The sequence below is a fragment of the Halichoerus grypus genome, chromosome 10 (assembly GCF_964656455.1).
Source record: "Halichoerus grypus chromosome 10, mHalGry1.hap1.1, whole genome shotgun sequence".
NCBI classification, from domain to species: domain Eukaryota; kingdom Metazoa; phylum Chordata; class Mammalia; order Carnivora; family Phocidae; genus Halichoerus; species Halichoerus grypus.
This window is the reverse complement of record NC_135721.1, coordinates 42,182,966-42,204,476: the sequence shown is the minus strand read 5'-3', so window position 1 is coordinate 42,204,476 and position 21,511 is coordinate 42,182,966. Positions and strand designations below refer to the sequence as shown.

At 35.8% G+C, this 21,511-nt stretch overlaps 1 long non-coding RNA gene across 1 annotated transcript; it reads right to left on the bottom strand.

Annotated features, from left to right (window-relative positions):
* Positions 1–1,873: 1,873 nt before the first annotated feature.
* LOC144379349 (uncharacterized) lies at positions 1,874–20,020 on the bottom strand. The gene is made up of 3 exons (XR_013442176.1): positions 19,940–20,020; positions 16,804–16,903; positions 1,874–2,052 (listed from the first exon to the last, which is right to left on the bottom strand). It is a non-coding gene; the product is annotated as an uncharacterized LOC144379349 (long non-coding RNA).
* Between the last annotated feature and the right edge of the window lie 1,491 nt (positions 20,021–21,511).

Sequence of the window (21,511 nt, the reverse complement as noted above, 5' to 3'; positions counted from 1 at the left end):
ACTTTATCCATGTATAGGCACAAACTTCTCATTTATAGACCGTCTATCTCCTATCTCATTTGTTTTTATGTATTTGTTTTTACTGTCATTTTATAAGACAAAGGTACCCACCTTTGATTAGCCACCTTAAACTCACTACTTTCATATGCATCATTTTGTTGGTTTAAACTGATAGCATGGTCAGTACCAATGTTGGCCTTTGAATCAAAACTTTTCAAATGAATCCCTCCTTTTTCAATCCTATGGGGTTGGTTTTTAAAATCCAAATGAAAATGTTTTATATATAATCCTGTTAGATTTCATTTCAAGAATTTTAGACCCTCTTGTTAACCTTTTTAAAGTGCCTTTGACTCTATTTTGTCATTTGAAATATCACAGCTCCCTCCTGCCAATCTGCCATCTGTGGTGACATATGGTGGTTTAACTTCTACAGCATGATTTGAAAAGGGTCATTGCATCACTGTCAGCCTGAATCCTACCTTAGATAACTAACCCGAGGCCCCTTTCCTGGTGCAGAGGCAATTTTCTTGCTCTTTTTGAATTGTTCCCTTCATACAATGAAAGATATTTGTTCAACAGGAAAGAAAGTAAATTTTAATGAATAAATGCCAAGCATCTCAAGTGCATTATCTCTATTAAATCTCAAAACTGTAAGGATGCAATATTTTTTCTTATATTATGGATGAAGACACTGAAGCAGAAGCAGTTTATGTAATTTTCTTAGGGTTACACAGACAGCAACTGAGAAGAATGAGATTTGAACTCATAGTTTACGTCTTCAAAATTCATGATCTTTCCACTGCTGAACTTTTAGCTGAATAGCTGAAATAGCATAGCTCAATAATTCCAGTTCTTCATATATGCTGATCCTGGGATAACCTGTAAGAGAAGTATGTCAATCTGCCCTCGTTTGCTACAGTTTCAGAAAGGACTATGTTTGCCACAATTAACAAGATATCAAATGTCTCTGCAATTCTTTTTATCATTCTCTCATGAATAAAAAATTTTTAAAAATCACTCAAAAACTCCAGGCATTTCAGAAAACACATGATAGTTCACTAAGCTTCCTTTTACAAAGCTTTCCCAGTACCTTTCACCATTGGTTAGAACTATGTCACATGGTCATATATGAATACAAGGAAGATGGTGAAATGTTTTTCTAATATTATTTGATTCACATTCCCAACTTCCATACAGCATCTCAAAGACAATTTTATTTTAAGTACTTAGTATATTTTCATTTTTGTGTATATAACATTAAACATATTATTATTAGGTATGAATGTATTTTAAATTAAATAAGTATTGTGCCTTATTCTGTGTCTTACTTTAACACACAAGCTTACGCTTGTGAGATCTATCTATTCTTCAGTGTTGTTCATCTTGTCCAGTATTCTGATCATTGACTAAAATTTCATGTGTGTCCAACATATGTTGCATTCAAAATCCCCTGTCCACACAGAAGAACCAAACTGTATACATATTGTTATACATACATGCTTATGGTCCCTTGTGAGAAATTCTTTGGAATACATATGCAGACATAGAATACTTAATCTGACTAATTAGTACCGGACTGCTCTCCAAAACGCCAACACCAATATATAATCCTAAACTGCAGAAGTTTCCCTATTGTCCACATCACCTGTTGACTATACTGAGTTTCTAAATTTTATGAGCTCAATAGGCATAATACTTTTTGCTACTTTAGTTTAACCCCTCTGCTAATTAATTATGCTGTCCTCTTCATATGCTGTTTGTATTAGTCAGGGTTCTCCAGAGAAGGAGAATCAGCAATTTGTTGGATATATATTTATTATTAAAATTTGGCTTACATGATTATGAAGACTGCTAAGTTCCACATGATCCACAAGCCCTCTGCAAGCTGGAGACCAGGAAAGCCAATAGTGGAATTCAGTCTGAAGTCCTGAGAACCAGGGGAGCCAATGGTGTAAATCCTAGTCTGAGGACCAACAAAGATGAGATGTCCCAACTCAAGCAGGCAGGCAGGATGCAAAAAGTGATGAATTCCTCCTTCCTCCATCTTTTGTTCTGTTCAGAAAGGCAGTCTACTTTACTGAGTCCACCAATTAAAATGCTAATCTCATTGAGAAATATCCTCACAGACACACCCAGAAAAAAATCTGTAATCTAAGTACCTCAGTGCCAATGAAGTTGATATATAAAATTAACCATCACTGTTTTAACCTTTTGTTTTTTTTCTAGCTGCAGTCTTCAGCCTATGTTGATTTTGTTTTTCACTGATAGACCTGCCTTTTTTTTTTAATTTATAGGAGATCTTTATATTTTCAGATGCTATTTCCTTGTCAGATTTAGAAATGTTAATTATTCTCTAAAATTGTTTTTAACATGTTAATTTCACTGAATGAATGCTTAATTTTAACAACACCAAACTATTGAATAAAAATACTTAATAGTAATACCATCAAACTCTTCCATTTATTTTGCTTTACAAATTTTATTTTGAGTTTTTACTTAAGAAATGTTTTTCTACCCTTACCTTTTCCAGCTTCTAGAGTCTACCTGCATTTCTTGGTCATTGCTCATTCTTTATACAAAATACATTACTTCAATATCTGGTTTCATCTTCAACTCTCTTTCTCTGAAATTGATGCCCTGTGTCCCTCTTATAAGAAGTCTTGTGATTATGTTGGATTGATGTGAATAACCCAGGATAATCTGTGAAAATCAGGATCCTTAATTAATCAAATCTGCACTATCACAATGTAAGGTATCATATTCACAGGTTTCAGATAATAGGACATGGACATCTTTTCAGGACCATTATACAGCCTACCATACATTTAAGTAAAAGATTGCAAAAAGTTATACTATAAAATGCCTAATCATAAGGAAACTTAAGTCAATATTTTAATACTATAAATGAGACTTCAGAAGAATAAATATTACCAGGGAGAAAAAAAATTTTAAATGATAGAACAAGCAATTTATGAAAAATATATAGTCCAAATGTATATGCGCTCAATTATAGACCATTTCCAAACACATGGAATATGTGCGGACCAAACAAAAATTAGAAAGAAGCAAATTACCAATTACATTTGGGGATTTCAATATTTACTTCTAAGTAATTGGTATTACAGTTAAATTTAAATTAATAAGGTAATTTAAGATATGGTTAATTTATATTTACAATTATTTAAAATTTTCTTAACTTTAATTACAATGAAAATTAATTAGGAAAAGTAGACTTAAAAGACAATATCCACCAACTCAACTTAATTGATACTTATAGAACACCCCCCTTCCAAAAATCAAGATCACGTAGGAAATTCATTAAGAAATCTTATGCTTGGCAACATTAGAAATAAATTTAAAAGTGTATGTACCTAAAACAAATCAAAATATAATATTTTATGTAATAAACTAAAGTAATGATTAGAGGGAAATTTATAGCTTTAAAGCTTTTCTTAGGATAAATGTAAGGAATACAAACAGTGATCTATATTTCTATCTTAAGAAACTAGAAAAAATGAAGTGAAATTAAAATCAAAGGAACTATATTTAAGGTGGTTATAAGGATAAAAACAGAAATCAACTAAAGTAGAAACAATAAAGAGAATCAATGGCTCAAAAGTTGGTTCTTCAAAAATATCAGTGCAATTTAAAAACAAACTGACTAAGAAAAAAAAGAGAAGACACAGATCACCAATACTAGGAAAGAAAGATGAGGACATCAATATCAGTCTTACAAATACTACAATGATAATAAAGATATATTAATAACTTTATGTTGAACAATTTAACAAACATATCAAATGGAGAATTTCTGTAAAAAAATCTAATTTCAAAGCTTTCTCAAGAAGAAACAGATCATCTGAATAGACTTATATGCATTGAAGCAATTGTATTTGAAGTTGTTGTTGGTTTTTTTTAAACCACCCAAGGAAAAATTCAGAATTGAGGCAATTTCAGTTGTGAATTCTACCAGTGTTTAAAAAAAATAATTTAAAAAATAATTTTATTCTAAAATGGAAGACAAAGAAAAATTCCACTCATTTTATGAGGTCAGCATTTCTCTGAATCCAAAATCAAAGAAAAGATAAAAATCAGGCAGACACATGACAACAAAGATTACACACCAACAAAACTTCATGACAGTATCCCTCATAAACATGTATTTTAAAATAATTTTTTAAAGTTAGGAAATATAATCCAGCAACATGAGAAATAATAATACACCATGGACCAAATATAGTTTATTCCAGGAATAGAAATTAGTCCATAATGTGTTACTGCTACAATTCACTAGAATGGTAAAATGGAAGATTTACATTTCCAAGTATGTTAAGGAAGGTACCACACTCTATCATAAAATGAAACATCACTTGCATGAGGTAATATCTCATTGCAGTTTTGATTTACATTTCCCTGATGATGAGTGATTTTGAGCATCTTGTCATGTGTCTGTTGGGTATTTGTATGTCTTCTTTGGAAAAGGATTTTTTCAAGTCCTCTGTTTTTTAATTGGATTGCTTGTTTTTTTTATTTTTTATGTAAGTTGTGTAAATACTTTATATATTTTGGATATTAATCCCTAACCAAATGTATGACTTGCAAAAATCTTCTCATACCTGTCAGACTGGCTATTATCAAAAAGACAAAAAATGACAAGTGTTGGTAAGGAGGTAAAGAAAAGAGAATTCTTATATACTGTTGGTTGGGATGTAAATTGGTGCATTCCCTATGGAAAACAGTATGGAGTTTCCTAAAAAATTCTATTAAAAATAGAACTACCATATGATTCAGCAATTCTACTTCTGGGTGTTTACCTGAAGAGAATGAAAACACCAAATTGAAGAGAGAAGAGATAAATGTACCCCTATGTTCAATGCAGCATTATTTACAAAACCAATATATGGAAGCAATCTAAGTGTCCATTGGTAGATGAATGTATAAAGAAGATGTGTATATATGCAATGGAATATTACTCAGTCATAAAAAGAACAAAATCTTGCCATTTGTGACAACATGGATGACTCCAGAGGGTATCACTAAGTGAAATAAATCAGGCAAAGATAGAGAAATACTGTATGATTTCATTTGTATGTGGAATCTGAAAAGCAAAACAAATGAACAAACAAAACAAAACAGAAACATACTCATAGATACAGGGAAAAAAAACAAAAAAACTGTTGATTACCAGAGCAGGGAGCAGCTGGGGCCTGAGGAAAATAGGGATTAAGAGATACAAAATTCCAGTTACAAAGTAAATAAGCCATGGGGATGTAATGTATAGCACAGAGGACATAGTCAATAATATTGTAATAACTGTACAGTGATAGAAGGTAACTAGACTCACCATGGGATTATTCTGTAATGTATAAAAATATTCAACCACTCTGATGTGCACCTGAAACTAATAGGATATTGTATGTCAATTATACTTAGGTTAAAAAGCAAAACAAAACAGTATCACTCAGATGATCTAGCAATTCCATTCTTATATATTTAAACAAGATAAATAAAAGAGCAATGTGTTCACACAAAGATTTGAATATTAAAGTCCATAGAATATTTATTTTAAATTACCATAAACTAAAAAAATCCAAAAACATAGGTGAATAGATAAACAAATTTTAGTATATATGTAAAATAGAATACTACTCAGCAATAAAAATGAATGATATCCTGATACTTGAAAGCACATGGATGAATCTTAAAACCATTATTCTGAGGAAACAAAGGTAGATATTAAAAGAGTAAACACTATATATTTTCATTTATGTGAAACTCTAGAAATGAGAAGCCTAATACACAGTAGAAGAAAACATATCAAAAGTTGTTTTGGGCCATGAGTAGAGTATTGACTGAAAGGGGGACAAGGGAGATATTTTTGGGGTAATAGAAATATTCAACACAACTTTAGTGACATTGGTAGTCACACAAATGTATACATTTGCTTAAACTCACCAATGTAAAGAGTACATTTTATGTAAATTTTATCTCAAAAAAAGTTTGTATTTAAAAGAGAACAACATTTTTTCCACTTACTTCAGTGTTCCTTTTCTCATTTAGGTTTTGGATCCATTTAGGTTTTATATGTTTTGTTTAGGTGTGTGTTTTGTTTAGGTAAGATTGAATTTTATTTTCTTTCTCCTATATAGGACTTTTATAAGCTACATTGAGATTTTCCCTAGATACCTTATTCATTTGTAATTATTTGAATAATATCTAATTTTTTCCTATATTGTCTAATTGCTTTTGTACAAAAATGAGTTATCTAAGTAAATCTTCAACAGTCTTCTTTATTTATTTATTTATTTATTTATTTATTTATTTATTTGAGAGAGAGGATGAGAGGAGAGAGAGAGCACATGAGAGGGGGGAGGGTCAGAGGGAGAAGCAGACTCCCCGCCGAGCAGGGAGCCCGATGCGGGACTCGATCCCGGGACTCCAGGATCATGACCCGAGCCGAAGGCAGTCGCCCAACCAACTGAGCCACCCAGGCGCCCCTTCAACAGTCTTCTTGAATTTGGAAAAATGTGATGCTTATTTGTATTAAAACATGTTTTAGTTTTCTACTGCTGATAGAAAAATCATCACAATCTTACTGGCCTAAAATAACATGAGTTTATTAACTTGTAGTTCTAGATGTCGAAGCCAAAACTCAGTTTCACTGGACTAAATTAAAGGGTTTAGTGGCCTGCCTTCATTGTGAAGAATCTATTTCCTTACCATTCCTAGGTTTTGGAAGCTGCCTGCACTCCTTGGCTTAAGGCCCTTTCTTCCATCTTCAAAGACAGCAACATAGCATCTTCTCTCCCTCTGACCTATGCTTTCTTCTTTACATCATCTCTCTCATGCTCTGAATTAGATCATCCTCCCTCCCTTTGATAAGGACCCCTATAATTAAATTGAGCTTACTTAGATGATCCAGGATAATCTCCCACCATCTCAATATTATTAACTTAATTCCATCTTCTAAGTTCCTTTTACCATGTACAATAACCTATTCATAGGTTTTCAGGGATTAGGATTTGAACATTTTGTGGGGGCATTATTCACCTTAACCACATTTATATTGTACTTCTCAGTAAAAATGGGGTTCCCTTAAATAATTAGAATATACTAGACAGTGACTGAGCAACTAACATCACTGTAATTGGCTGAGATCCTAAAGCAGTGTTTGCTAAATCCATTCTTTCCCAATCGTCCCATGGTGACACCTTTGAGTTTTAGTAAATCCATGTGGAACATAAATGAGGTGTTCTGTGAGTCATGAAAGTACTTACTTCTCTTTCTCACCAATTCAAAAAAATATTTTGAATTCATAAGTGTTAATGTAACTACAGGGAAAGCTTTGTATCTGTTTAATTATTTTTATTTATTTATTTATTTTAAAGATTTTATTTATTTATTTGATAGAGCAAGAGAGCACAAGCAGGGGGAACAGTAGAGGGAGAGGGAGAAGCAGGCTCCCCACCAAGCAGGGAGCCTGATGCAGGGCTCGATCCCAGGACCCTGGGATCATGACCTGAGCCGAAGGCAGACACTTAACCATCTGAGCCACCCAGGTGCCCCATGTTTAATTATTTTTAAAAGTGAATATCCGGAAACCTCAGTACTTTGTAATCAGTGACTACCTTGTCTAAAATATAACCATCACTTCACATATTTTAGTTCCATGACACTGAGGTTGCTAAATGTGTCATCCCTTCCGAGCCAGTTCTCCATTTGCATCCTCTCCATGCTTGAGGCATCCAGAATGCCATAAGAAACAAAAATATGTCAGGAGAATTTAAACAAAATTTTGGAAGGTTTTGACTATTAAATTGCTAATTTACAGTTTGTATTTGTACAAATCATATAATAGCTATGATTTTCAGTTTCTTCACTGTGAAATTAGGATAATTTTTATGCCTACCTCTTAGCATATATAAGAAGATCAATACATGATGATAGTTTACAAAGTGCTCCACAAATGCAAATTATTACTGCTATAAAAATGAGCTTTTAGGCACAATTAAATTTAAACAAGGGTGGTAGTCCATTTAAAGGGAAAAAATAGTCTCTTCAACAAATGTGCTGGGGCAAATGGATTTTCACATGCAAAAGAATGCTGTTTAACACTTACCTCACACCATATACAAAAGTTAACTCAAAATGAATGAATAACCTGAATAGGTGAGCTAAAACCATAAAACTCTAGAAGAAAATTTAGGGGTAATTTTCATTATTTTAGATTTAGCAACATATTTTAAATATGACCCAAAAGTACAAGTGAGAAAAGAAACAACGCAGCTGGTAGTTGTAATTGGGTTGACACAATCTTACCCAATTTATCAATAGACTATGGAAATCTCAAGTGGATTTTCACCTGTCACATGGCAAACTCAAGGCTCAGTATAAAAATGGAAAAATAGCTGAACCCTATTCGGTGATTGGAAAGGTTAATTTTGGCTGATGTCTGCCTCAGTGATTTGGAACATCTGTGAAATTTATGCTATTAATGCTTTTGATGTGTTTGATTCCCAGGAGCACTCATAAATTAAGCAGAAGCCTAACTTTATTTTTGATCTTGGAGTCTTAAGTTTTCTAAGAGTAAGGTAATTAAGAGTGCAAGCTGGAATCAACCCGTTTTATAATAATTTCTGATTTCACCAGCTATTGTGTGATCAGCTATTGTGTATTAGGCAATTACTGAAACACTGGGCTTCTTGTCCTTGGAGATAACACCCCTCTTAACAGATTTGCTGTGAGGGATAAGCGTTCTAAAAGACTTGCTTAGTTACTGGCACAGAGCAAAAATGAGATCCAGTTCTCTTCTGAATCTCTATCTCTAGCTACAAAATCAGGAAAATAATAGCTCCTTTGACTGTTGTGATGGTAAAGATGACATCATCTACATGAAATCATGTTACAAGGTCTTAATAGATTCATAAATGGTAGCTCTCACTTTTCAGTGCCTACCATATTCAGGTAGTTTAATGAATGAATCAATAATGTAACAACTTGTGAGTAGGAGTCTGAAAAGGCAAATATCATCAATAGATTTCAGTGTTTTGGGGAGAACTTAAGACATAAACAAAACCTGAGCACATATGCTGATATTTGTGACTTGAGGTGATTTTTATACATTTATCCCATGCACACATGGTTGATTTTCAAGATACATGTTTTGGAATTTGTGCAGGGATCGGTAGAGCCAGAACTGTGTCTTATTTATGCACCCTTTGTTCTTGATGGGCTCCCTCAGAGATGCCTCAGTCTTCTGCCACAATTCTTTGCTTGCATATTATTCTTCAACTCAACATTGTTCTTGCTTTCCATTTTCAGTAGTCATAGCCTAACTGCCATTAATGATAGCTAAATCACTTCAGTCAGTTTCTTAGGTACACATGCCATCTCCTTAGATCAATACGTACGTCTCTCCTTCTTGATGCCAACTCCACCAGCTCCAGCCAATCAAGAGCTCCACAGACTCCCTTCATTTATCTGAATGAATGTTACAAAGTCAAATCAAGTTCTACCAGGTTTCCTTCACCCTCTTTCTTCAAAAAATTAGCTGGATGTGATAGGGGAAGTATTTTTTGGTCTTCAATTATTTACTGATTTTTTGTTTCCTTCAGTTTATGACTAAAAAGGCAGAAATACTGTGTGACCTTGAGAAAGCTATTTTAACTCGTCTGTGTTTCAATTTCCTCATATATAAAATGGAAATAATAATAGCATTTACTGCTTAGGGTTGTTTTAAGTAATAAATGAGTTTAGACTTAAACATTTAAAATAACGTCTAGAATCTAGTAAGCACTATAGAAGTGTAACTAATTATTACTATGACCCACCTTAGCCTACTTCCTAAGATGTTCTCTTCCCCAATTGCAGCTACCTGCCTCTATATGGTGTGTGTGTGTGTGTGTGTGTGTGTGCATGTATGTGTGTTATAACCACTAGATAAAAATAGAAAATTTCCTCTCTTAATTACTTATTTATCTGCGCATGGGCTCATCAACCCTGCCCAAATGAAGAAAGGCATTGAAGGCTATTCAAAATCAATGTGAATGTCAACACACTTAGACAAATGGCCAACCTGCCTTGTGATAAGTACAATGAACAAATCAATGAAACCTATTAGAAGGTACTTAAGAATAATAAATTATAAAGAGATAAATAACATGTCAGCAATGGTTTGGACCTGAGACCTTGAATTGAAGGGGTCAGAATTGGAAACCATTCAGATATTCTCTGTATAACTTAAGCTTTGGCAAAATATATGAATCATTTTTAAAAGATCAAAACTTCTCTATATGACAAAGTGTATTGGTCAGTTTGCCTGTAAGTATTCCTGTCTGTAAACTTGCCTAAGCATGCAGTGAGAGTACTGTCCTGTCTGCCAATGTGGTCTCCCTCCATCCTACCTCCTGTTTATAGTCCTAAATGAGAAATATTGAGCCAGAAGACCTAAGCCATCATTACCACAAATGTATAAGCAACACAGAAAGTTGTTCTGACCTAGTGGTTGAGAAAAAACTAATATTTCCTTTTAGAATATGTGTTTACTCCTAGTTACTTTCCCATACCCATCTTTATTTGTGTGTTTATAGTAAAAGATCTATTAGAGTCTGGGGTCAATGGAGGACCGGCTACAACTTCGGGTATTTGGAAAGGACTTAAATAGTTATTCATATTTATCTTGTTAAAACCTCCAGGGGAAGTTGTATTTCAACAAGGGATAAGGCTTAAATCACAGAAGTGAATCTTTTATGTTACAAGTTGAGGTGTCAGTGAGCAACTCAAGGAGGAATTGGGGCTATAGAAGGTCTGACCATTTTCCCTGAAATCACATATTTTGTTCAGGTAGCAGTTTTCTTTCAGTAAGGCTAGAGTAACTCTGGTTTTTGGATAAAAATGTTGTCAATCTGCACATAGCCTTCTGGAATTTTGTACCCAATTAAACCATCTGTTGGTGCCCTGGAGCACACCCATCTACAAATTTCTGAGCTAATGAGTTGCTCAGTGGTTTCAGTAAGATTTCTTCCTCAAGGACAATGCCTTACGCAGTTAAAAAGCCTGAAAGAAACTGTTAGAGCAGAGAGAAGTGTAAAAATATGTACTTTTTATACTGTAAAAGGGTCAGTGTCAAAACAAGAGTGAGAAAAGTAGATTTGTTCAGTTCAGTAAGTGGGTGTTCTCTTCATGGCATTTCCAAATTTACCAATTTAAGAAAGAAATCAACACAGTCCTAAGACAGGATTCTCCATTTCATTGTAGAAGCTGCCTTCTCTGACTATCATGAAAAATAGGTCATGCAAAGGCATTTTTAAAAGTGGTCAGGTTCTGCTTACTGATATAAATTAATTTATGATGCATAGGAAACAGGTGTGTGATGGAGAAATTGTTCTTTAGGTTTTGTGTGTATGATCATCCTGCAAAGAGTTATTAATATATCACTGAGAGAAATGGTGAGAGTGAGAGACAGGGAAGGGTATGGAGAGAAAAAGAAAAGAGAAAAATGGAGAAAGAAGGGAGGATAGAAATAAAAAGAGAAAGCAGAAGATATAGGGAAAAGACAAGGAAAAAAGAATTGCCCCTTTATCAAATTACTAATTTAAGCTTTTCTTAACCTAGGGATTTTAATATATTTGTTCAGATAACATTCATCTTATATTTAGACTTAAGTAATAATACCTTTTTTTAAAAAAATTATAGTTGACAAACAATGGGATATTAGTATCAGGTGTACAACATCGTGCTTTGACAAGTTTATATGTTACGCTATGTTCACCACAAGGGTAGCTGCCATCTGTCCCCATACAACACTATTGCAATACCATCGACTATGCTGTACCTTTCATCCCCATGACTTATTCATTCCAAAACTGGAAGCTGCACCACCCGTTCCCCTTCACCCATTTTGTCCATCCCCTCTAACAACTGTCAAATAATAACTTTTCATAAAGGTTTCCAAGTATATCCTTCCAACACACAATTAATTGTAGGAAATTACTTCTTAAAGACAGCTTTTTTATAAACCAACTATTTAGCCTTACTATTCTTTTTGCCAAGACTAATGCTATCTCGGGGCGCCTGGGTGGCTCAGCCGTTAAGCGTCTGCCTTCGGCTCAGGTCATGATCCCAGGGTCCTGGGATCGAGCCCCGCATCGGGCTCCCTGCTCAGCGGGAAGCCTGCTTCTCCCTCTCCCACTCCCCCTGCTTGTGTTCCTTCTCTTGCTGTGTCTCTCTCTGTCAAATAAATAAAATCTTTAAAAAAAAAAAAGACTAATGCTGAGAATCGGTTCACAGATTAATGATTCACTACTGCCATAGTTAGAAAACAATTTTGTGACCAAAGAAAATTTTGGCATCAGGCTGGGAACTTATATAGACAATTATATAGACTCAAGTTTACAAATGAGTTTCATAGTATAAGCTAACTCTCAATAATAGGTAGGAACTGCCTGAGTGTTGAGTTGAGAGGGAGACTGAGGTCAAGGACAGGCACAGCAGAAATGAATGACAAGTCTTCCAGGGGCATAAGAAGGGGAATTGTATCATATGTCCCAGGTAATTCTGATCTGTTCTAGCACTGTACTCTCCGAAAGAGTAGTCACTAACCACATGTGGTTATTTGGGTACTTGACATATGGTAATCCAAACTGAGATGAGCTGTATGAGTAAAATATTCACTGGATTTCAGACCTAGAACTCAAACCATGTAAAATATCTCTTTAACAATTTTTATATTGACTACAGGTTAAATGCTTTTAGAGAATGTGACTACTAGAAAATTTAAAACTACTATATATGGTTCACATTATATTTTTATTGGGCAGGACTGGTCTAGAAAATCAACTCAAATGGTGGTCTTACTGCATGTCAAACACATATAAAACTAATATCCTTTCATTTTTGTTTTACATGGATCCCATACAATAACATAAATATTTTGTTAACTTTTTGTGTGCTAGGAAGATGAGTACAGCATGTAAAAAAGATAGTTAACATTTGCTAAGCACTTATGGTGTCCCACAAAGTATACATTATAATCTCATTGATAAATGAGGAAACAGGCTTAGTGTGCTTCAGTGGGTACCAAAGTTGGCAGTCTAATAAGCAGTGAACATGTGATCTAAATCCTGGTAGTCCGTCCTGTTGGGCTAGTCTCCCTGTCTTAGGGTTATAAAATGTGTAAATGTATTCAATGTTATAACTGACTCTAGGGAATTCTTAATTAAACATTTCAAAATGGCATGACTCAAGTAAATCATGATTCCCCTCATGTGATATCTGGTTTGCAAAGGACTTAAGGATGTCATATAAATGACTTCTTTTCAAAGAACTGTGAGAAATAAATTTCTGTTTATAAGACGCTCAGTCTATGTGGTACTTTGTTAGAGTGGCTCAAACTAAGACAATCACTAATGATTCTGGGTGAGTGTGAGCCTCTATAACCCTTGTTGAGGGTTAAATATAACATATAATTTATGCCATAAATTATAGAGAATTAAAGAATTAAACCTTTTTTATTTTAGCCTTTTCCCCCTAAAACTTACCTCTAACTTTCCTCTTAAAGCATATCTCACTGATCATAATCTCTTCATAAGTAAATATTAAATTAAAATGTATAAGCATTCATTATTTAACTGCATTTGCATATAGGTAAGCTTTCAAGATCATCAAAATATATTAATGTTAGCATATTTGAGTGGAGGGACAACTATCTTTGACAAAAGGCAATGGATGGGGGTTCAGCTAACAGAACAGGCTAACGTTCTATTTTCTCTTAGAGTGACAGATCTCCAAATTTCTCTTCTCACTTCTCCCTCTGCCTACCACACACACACACACACACACACACACACACACACAGGTAGTAGTTCAGTTTGGATATCCTTCTTGCTCTTGCCTTGGACTTATTACGAGTTGGTGGACATGTCCAGTGGAGCTCATGATTCAGTACTTTTTAGATAATAGTATGTGTATGTCAAAACTACAGTGGTTTAAACCCTAAAATAAATTGTGTCACATTCACTCACTCACTTTGAGGTAACTGTATGGAAATTAACCAGAGGTGTTTTCTTTCAAATTGCTTATTTACTGCAGATTTATTCACTACAAAAAAAAAAAAATGTCCAATATAAAATGTATCTCTCTCAAATAAGCTTCCTCTAACTAACACACTAATTTGAGGTAGGGGAGAAAGGCCACAGTATGCATATTAACTCCTAGGTGGGTCTTGATAATGGTCATATAGACATGAATGCTCACTGACTCCCAGGAAGTAGCCTAGGCCAACATTGCAGAGTAGACACTCTTCAGCAGGATCAGACCCTTCCTCCAGAACATTTAGAGAATTGGTGGGGTATCACTGCAGTAGGAGTAAATGTCACAGAGCTATGAAAGTTCAGGGATTTTATACTTGGAAAACCTGAATATGTTGGTCTTAGATTGGTATGGTTTGGTGTTGATAAAGGTGCTATGGCTGGAGCTGGGAGTCAGGCTCAAAATTCACATACACACACACTCTAAAATGTCTAGAAAGTATTAACCTCCCTCCCGCAAAAAAAGTCCCATTCTGGTTGATTCCCTTTTCTCCTCTTTTTTACGTTTGCTATCTCTTCTGTCTTTTTTCTCACCCTTTTCAATAGATCTCACATTCTTTGAACACTTTGCCCTCTTTAAAATCTCTAATTATTCTTCTACCAGCTTCCTTTATCCTATATAATTGTTACTTAGATTAGACCTGAAATATAAAATAAAACAGATAGTAAGGCCTACTAAGTCTCTAAACCCAATAGGTTGTATAAAACTAAATTACTCAAATCTGTAATATGTCTGAAAATGTGGATATGGCTCTATTCCTTATTGATATCTATTTTCCTCAATCCTCACTGCTAAAAACATTTTAATTTATTTCTGATGTTACAGTTATTTATATATGACCACTTAAACTTCAGTGTTCTCAGTAACTAGATTTCTGGAGAGTTCTACTGTAGAAAAACTAATCTCACTTCTCAAGGAACTAAACTATATTTGGCTACAGTTTGATTCTTTTTTAAAAAATATTTTATTTATTTATTTACTTTTGAGAGAGAGAGAGACAGTGTATGTGTTAATTGGAGGAAGGGCAGAGGGAGAGGAATAGAAAGAAAAACTCAAGCAGACTCCGTGTGGAGCGTGGAGCCTGGGGCTCGATCTCACGACCCCAAGATCATGACCTGAGCCGAAATCAAGAGTCGGAGGCTAAACTACTGAGCCACCCAGCTGCCCCCAGTTTGACTCTTAATGCAGTTTGCGAAAGGAGTTTATTTATCTGGCATTGATGGTTGTCCATATTGTATGGTTTGAGAAATACAAGGAAAGAATTCCCCACCAAAAATAAGAAGTGCCACTTTTATGCCATAATCTGAGGAATTATACTATAAATGATTTCTTTTTTTAAGATTTATTTACTTATCTTAGAGAAAGAGAGGGGGTGGTGTGAGCAAGGGGAGGCAGAGGGAGAGGCAGAGAATCCCAAGCAGACTCCCCACTGAGCATGGAGCTCTATGTAGGGCTGGATCTCACAACCCTGAGATCATGACCTAAGCCAAAATTAAGAGTCAGACGCTTAACTGACTGAGCTACCCAGGCGCCCCAGAAGTGATTTCTACACTTTGTGTTAAATATTACCTTCTACAGACTCTAATTTTGAACGGAAAAAATTAATCATTTATCAATTTACGGGAGTTTGTTTTCTGTAGAAAAAGAAGATTCTAAAATGGATGAAGTACTGTTGCATACCAGGAAAGGGAAGAAATAGATACAATATGGGGACGGAAAGGAGGTTCTAGATCATGAAACACAATCTTCTCCATTTTGCAGAGGGAAAGTAAGGATGAGTGAGGAAATGGTTTGCTCCACCTCATATATTTGCCCTACAACAATATGCCCTACAGTATATTCTGCTTTCTTAAGGTACTCTGGTCTTTTACCACCTTAAGTCTTAAAGAGACTGTCCAAAGTGGGAATTTTAGTTTATGGACATGGTTGCCAATTTAACCTTTAGCCACCAGGGCCAGTATTTTTAAAGATCTTTCTAAAATTTCAAACTGCAACTAATTGAGAAAAACACATCACTTTATATTTTCTCCAGTAAATTTTGTTGATAAGTAGACTGATTTATGCCTAAACTCTGTCATCATCTGCTGTTTTTCCTTTCCTGTGACCAGTTTTATCTTCAAAGCACCCTTATCTTATGTTTAACTCCTTGGTAAACATAGAACAGCCCTGACCAGTTGGCTATAACCCTGTTATCTTATTCCTTAGCACCTAAAGAATTCTGTTTTCTTCAACTTTCATTTCTGCTGGAGGTGAGAGAGTAGGAGGAGGAGAGATAAGATAATAGTTTTATCCATACTCCACTTCAAAAAAACCCTGATCACAAAAGAAGGTGAGAAAATTGTAAGTTGACTTTCTCTTCTTGCAAACTATTAGTTTAAATTAAGTGATTTATTCTGTAATTACTATAAAACCAGATGGCCTCTAAAACTGGGAACACTCTTTAACATGAATGAATTCCATTCAAGTTTCTTTCCACTTGCAAAGTCTATATTAAATTCATACCAGAGATCAGATACTGTAATAGGAACCAAGGCTACAAAAAATAAAAAAATCTGTGCCTTCTCTCAAACTTTACAGCCTAATCTGTGGCCCAGATATGCAAAATATTGGGCACATTCTCTCAGGGTAGGGAAGGAAAAAATGCATTTTCTGACTCCCCACAGAGAGACAATTAAATTCTGTGTTCTGTGTGGCCCACACAGAATAGAAACTCACCTGTGTGGAGAAGCAAAGAAACCAGTCTCTGTTTGACACAATTAGTTCGAATGGAGGTATGGAGGCATATCGGCTCTCAGGGTGTCTTAGTCTTCTCAGGCTGCTAAAACAAAATACCGTAAACTGGCTGACTTAAACAACAGATGTTTATTTCTCACAATATGGAGGCTGGGAAGTCCAAAACCAAGGTGCCGATGGGTTCAGGTCTTGATGAGGGCCCTGCAGATGGTCACCTTCTCACAGTATCCTTACATGGGAGGGGGTGTAGGAGGGACGGAGAGGATACTTTGGTCTCTTTCTCTTCTTATAAGGACACAAATCCCACCATGGGGGCTTCACCTTCAAGACTTCATCTAAACCTAGAACTTCTGAAAGGCCCCACATCCAAATACTACCGAGAATTAGGGTTTCAATGTATAATTTTGGAGTGACAAAAATATTCAGTTCATAACAAAAGGGTCTACCTACAATATAAGGCAATCCTTAAGGTACCACACCACAGTTACTTATGGAAAATGTTTCTGCTGAGATTCAAAGGCAATTGAAATGATAATGCAAAGAAAATTTAAGAACTTACCCTCTCAACCCCCTCATTCATACTGAGGTTGAGGGTATTAAATGGTTGAAAGTTGAAAATTTGGAGGGGACTTATCCTACACACTTCACATAAAAGTTAGGAAGAGATTTTTAACAACTGTGGTGTATAGAGATGCATTTGACCATTTCAAGGGAAACTGCGGCGTTATAAAGAGATATTTTTCTGAAGAATGTGCAAAAGCACCAATTGGCAGTGAGTGAGTGGGGGAGAGCTGGTTTAAATGTCTATAAAATCCAGAGAGAACTCCAAGCCTAGATTACTGAAATCAATTTATTAAAAGCTTTCTTAAGAGTATCTCTGCTTCCTTGAAGAGGTCACAGCCATAGTTAGTAAGATGTGGAAGGAGGAGCAGAAGTCCTAGGTGAGAAGGAGCTAATTACCTGACCCTTTGCTGAACTGAAGCTTCCCTTTAGCATTAGACTTTAATTGGGGCAATGGAGAAGTTTCAACTTTAAATCAAGGTATGATTTTGGATTATTCTGAGAAGACATTTTATTTAATGATTTGAGACTCTGATTTGTACCTAAAGTGACCATGAAACTTTTATTACCTAAGAATAAATAGAAAAGATATAGCTCCTGATTAGGAAAAATTTACTCTTCTTCCTGTCTGTCTCTTTTACTCTCACATGACTACCACACTTAAGACACTTCTGGTATCAGGTGTATGGAGGTTTTTCCCCATCAAGCAATCTGGGGTGTCCTACAATTTAGTCCAATTCTGACAGTATCTATGGGACATAGCATCAGATTCCATGGGTTTAAGGCTCAGTCCCATAACACTGCCCCCCACATCAGATGCCAATCGCAAGTCCAGGTTTTCACCTGTGCTTCTGAACAATTGGCTATAAATTGGAGATTCTCATAAGACCCTCCTCAGTTTGATTAATTTGGTAGAGCAGCCCACAGAATTTAGGGAAATAGTTTACTTAGCTTATTATAAAAAGATATAATAAAGAATACAGATGAACATCCAGATGGAAGAGATGTTTGGGACAAGTTATGTGGGAAGGGCATGGAGCCTTCATGCCCCCTTCAGGTGCACCGTTCTAGCTCCTTCACGTGTTCACCATCCCAGAAGCTCTCCAAACTCCATACTTCTGGGATTTTTATCACATAGAGATGGTCAACCATTAGCTTCATTTCTAGTCCCTCTCCCCTCTTAGGAGGAGGAGGCAGTGGGGGGGTATTGAAAGTTCCAAGTTTCTAATCATGATTTGGTCTTTCTGGTGACCGGCCCCCATGCAGTAGCCCACCAAGAGTCACTCATTAGAACAAAGACATTCCTGTCACCCAGGAAATCCCAAGGGATTTAGGAGTCCCCATGTCAGGGTCAAAGATTAAATGTTAGAATAAAAGAAGCTTCTAATGGTCTTATTACTTAGGAAATTTCCTGGGTTTTAGGAGTTCTGTGCCAGTGCCAGTGACCAGGGACAGAGAATTATATACATGCTGTGAAATTATATATATATCTTGTCAAGTTTTTTTTTTAAGATTTTAGTTATTTATTTGACAGAGAGAGACACAGCGAGAGAGGGAACATGAGCAGGGGGATTGGGAGAGGGAGAAGCAGGCTTCCCGCTGAGCAGGGAGCCCGATGCGGGGCTCGATCCCAGGACCCTGGGATCATGACCTGAGCCGAAGGCAGACACTTAACAACTGAGCCACCCAGGCGCCCCTCTTATTAAGTTTTTATCCAGGGAATGATGAAAATCTAGGCTGCTGACTACATTCAAATGGAGAGCAGGAAATCATAATATACTCCTTAATAATTATATCCCATAGTTGGAGCTGGTTGAATGTAATGGCTATGTATTTATTACTACATCATTAAATCTAAAGCAGGTTGACCATAGCATACCACTTTGTACAAGTGATTTATTGAAGACTCACAACTCTTCACATGTTTAAATGAGAAACCATTTGATTTTTCCAATAACTGTTTGGCAATTCTATACAAACCCCCTTTCTATTGATCTCTTTATAATTTGTGACTAGATTCCATAATGCCAGTCACTTCAGTTAATTCAAACCATCTTATTTCAGTTTCAGAATCCAGTCCTGTTCATTTTCACATTTCATTTAAAATACTTCTGCTCCTCTGCCTGTATTTTGGGCTAGACCCTTCTGTGGCTTTAGCAGCTTGGAGTCTTGCGGTGGGATTGAAGTGGGGTAGGATAATTTCTTCACTTTCCTGATCTATTATTCTCTTTCCCATACATCCTCTCTGCTACTGGGCAAGGAGAGAGGAGAATGAAACAGTATAAATGAATGGGCACATTTCTTCCTTTGTAAAAAGAAGTGGCTGAACTTATTGTATGTTTGCCAAAATGCTGTGAGTCGTTTTAAGGACCATGAAGTTCCAGATTTCTGATCTCAAGATCAGGTTGGTTACCATCCCATTTCTGTTTTTCTTTGTCCATGCTCTAAAGACAAATCCAATCAACAACACATATTCTGTATCAGTCAGATTCCCAGCATAGGATCGGTAGTTTCAAAAGGAGCAGTGAATGGTATGATGAATAAACTATTTACATACCTGTGCTTTGGATTCAGAGAACCAACAAAGGATGGTGATGCACCCAGGGATTAGTAGTGTCTGAAAACTGTTACCACTCCTAGTCCTAAAGAGCAAAATAAAGAAACAGTGTTACTGAATATCAGTCAGAGCTAGAGTTGTACAGATGGAATTGTCTGGCAGGGGCTATGGCAGGGGTTAAGTCCCATGGCTAGGGGCTCTTCCTGGGAAGAGATCCCTTAACAGGAGCTATGGTTGAGGTAGAGGAACACAGTAACTGTCAAACCAGATATGGTAGGCATGGTGCTAGGGAATAAATTATCCTTATTTTCTCTCATCCCACCTTCTTATGTCCTGCAGGTGCTTCTCGTGTGAGGAACCCACTTGGACACCAGCAGACAAGAGAGCCTGTGTGATGCTCTGTCATCTCTTAGAGCAGAGAAGAATAAAAAATATATCTGGAGAGGTAAACAAAATACACATCTCAACCCTTTTGCTTCTGTCCTTCATTCAATGAGTAGCTTTCTTGGTAAATTAAAGTAAGATGGCTCAAGTTTAGCTACTTCTAATGCTGTCCAACTGGCTCCGGGGAAAATCCATATATATGCGAAATCAAAGAGCAATTGTGTGTGTTCTGTCTCTTAATTCCTCCATCTCTCTCTACCTCAGGAACCTCAGGCATTCCGAAGACCCAGAAGTACAATGATTTTCAGAGGACACTGAAAAGTCTTCGGTTTATTACCATACACTGAGAGTGGTTCTGTCCTATTATTGGGGGGAGAGGGGAGAAAAGCTCTGTTAAAGGAGGTACAATAAAGGGAATAGCCTTCCTCTAGAAGTCTGCACACATACCCCACAAAATATTTAATTTCTGAGTGCTGTCCTTACATGAATTGAGTGATAATCAGGGTGGCATGGATGATGGAACACATTTTTCTAAATTGGGACCATTCAGTAAACACTGAAAAAGATATCCCCCCGCTTGCTGATGATTCTCTGCATGCAAAATACAGGGAACATCATCCTTGTTATTCAGGCAGAATTTTTAGGCATCAGGAAAAAAGAATGTTCTGTAAGATGCCACATCTTTAGAGATAAGAAAGAGAGATCTACAGGCTGGCAGATTCAAGGATGGAAGGTAGAGAAAAAAGAAAAAGAGGTATATGAATTTAGAGCTTTGGACAGAAGCTAGTTCTTTTTTGCTTTATTCCATACGGGCTGCCATGTCTGAGGAGCCCTGATCCCACTGCTGTTAATATAATCATATAATGGTAAGTTTGAGTGCCCTTAGAGATATTCTAGTCTAAACTATTTTTTAAGAGAGAATTTTAGATAGAACTAAAAGTTTATAATTGCATAATTTCTCTGATGCAGATTCTTACAGTAAATATTTTATGCCTTTTTCATAGACACAGATAGATATATCTATACCTTTTATATCCAAGAACATTGTAAAGTCCTTGAAGGGAGAACTTTCTTTTTTGTGCATGTTCCATCAGTCTTAACTTCACTCTGTGGAGTAAATAAGTGCTCAATAAAAGTTGACCAACTGTAGGTAATAAGCAGTGAGTATATTAATGATTATTCCAGTTT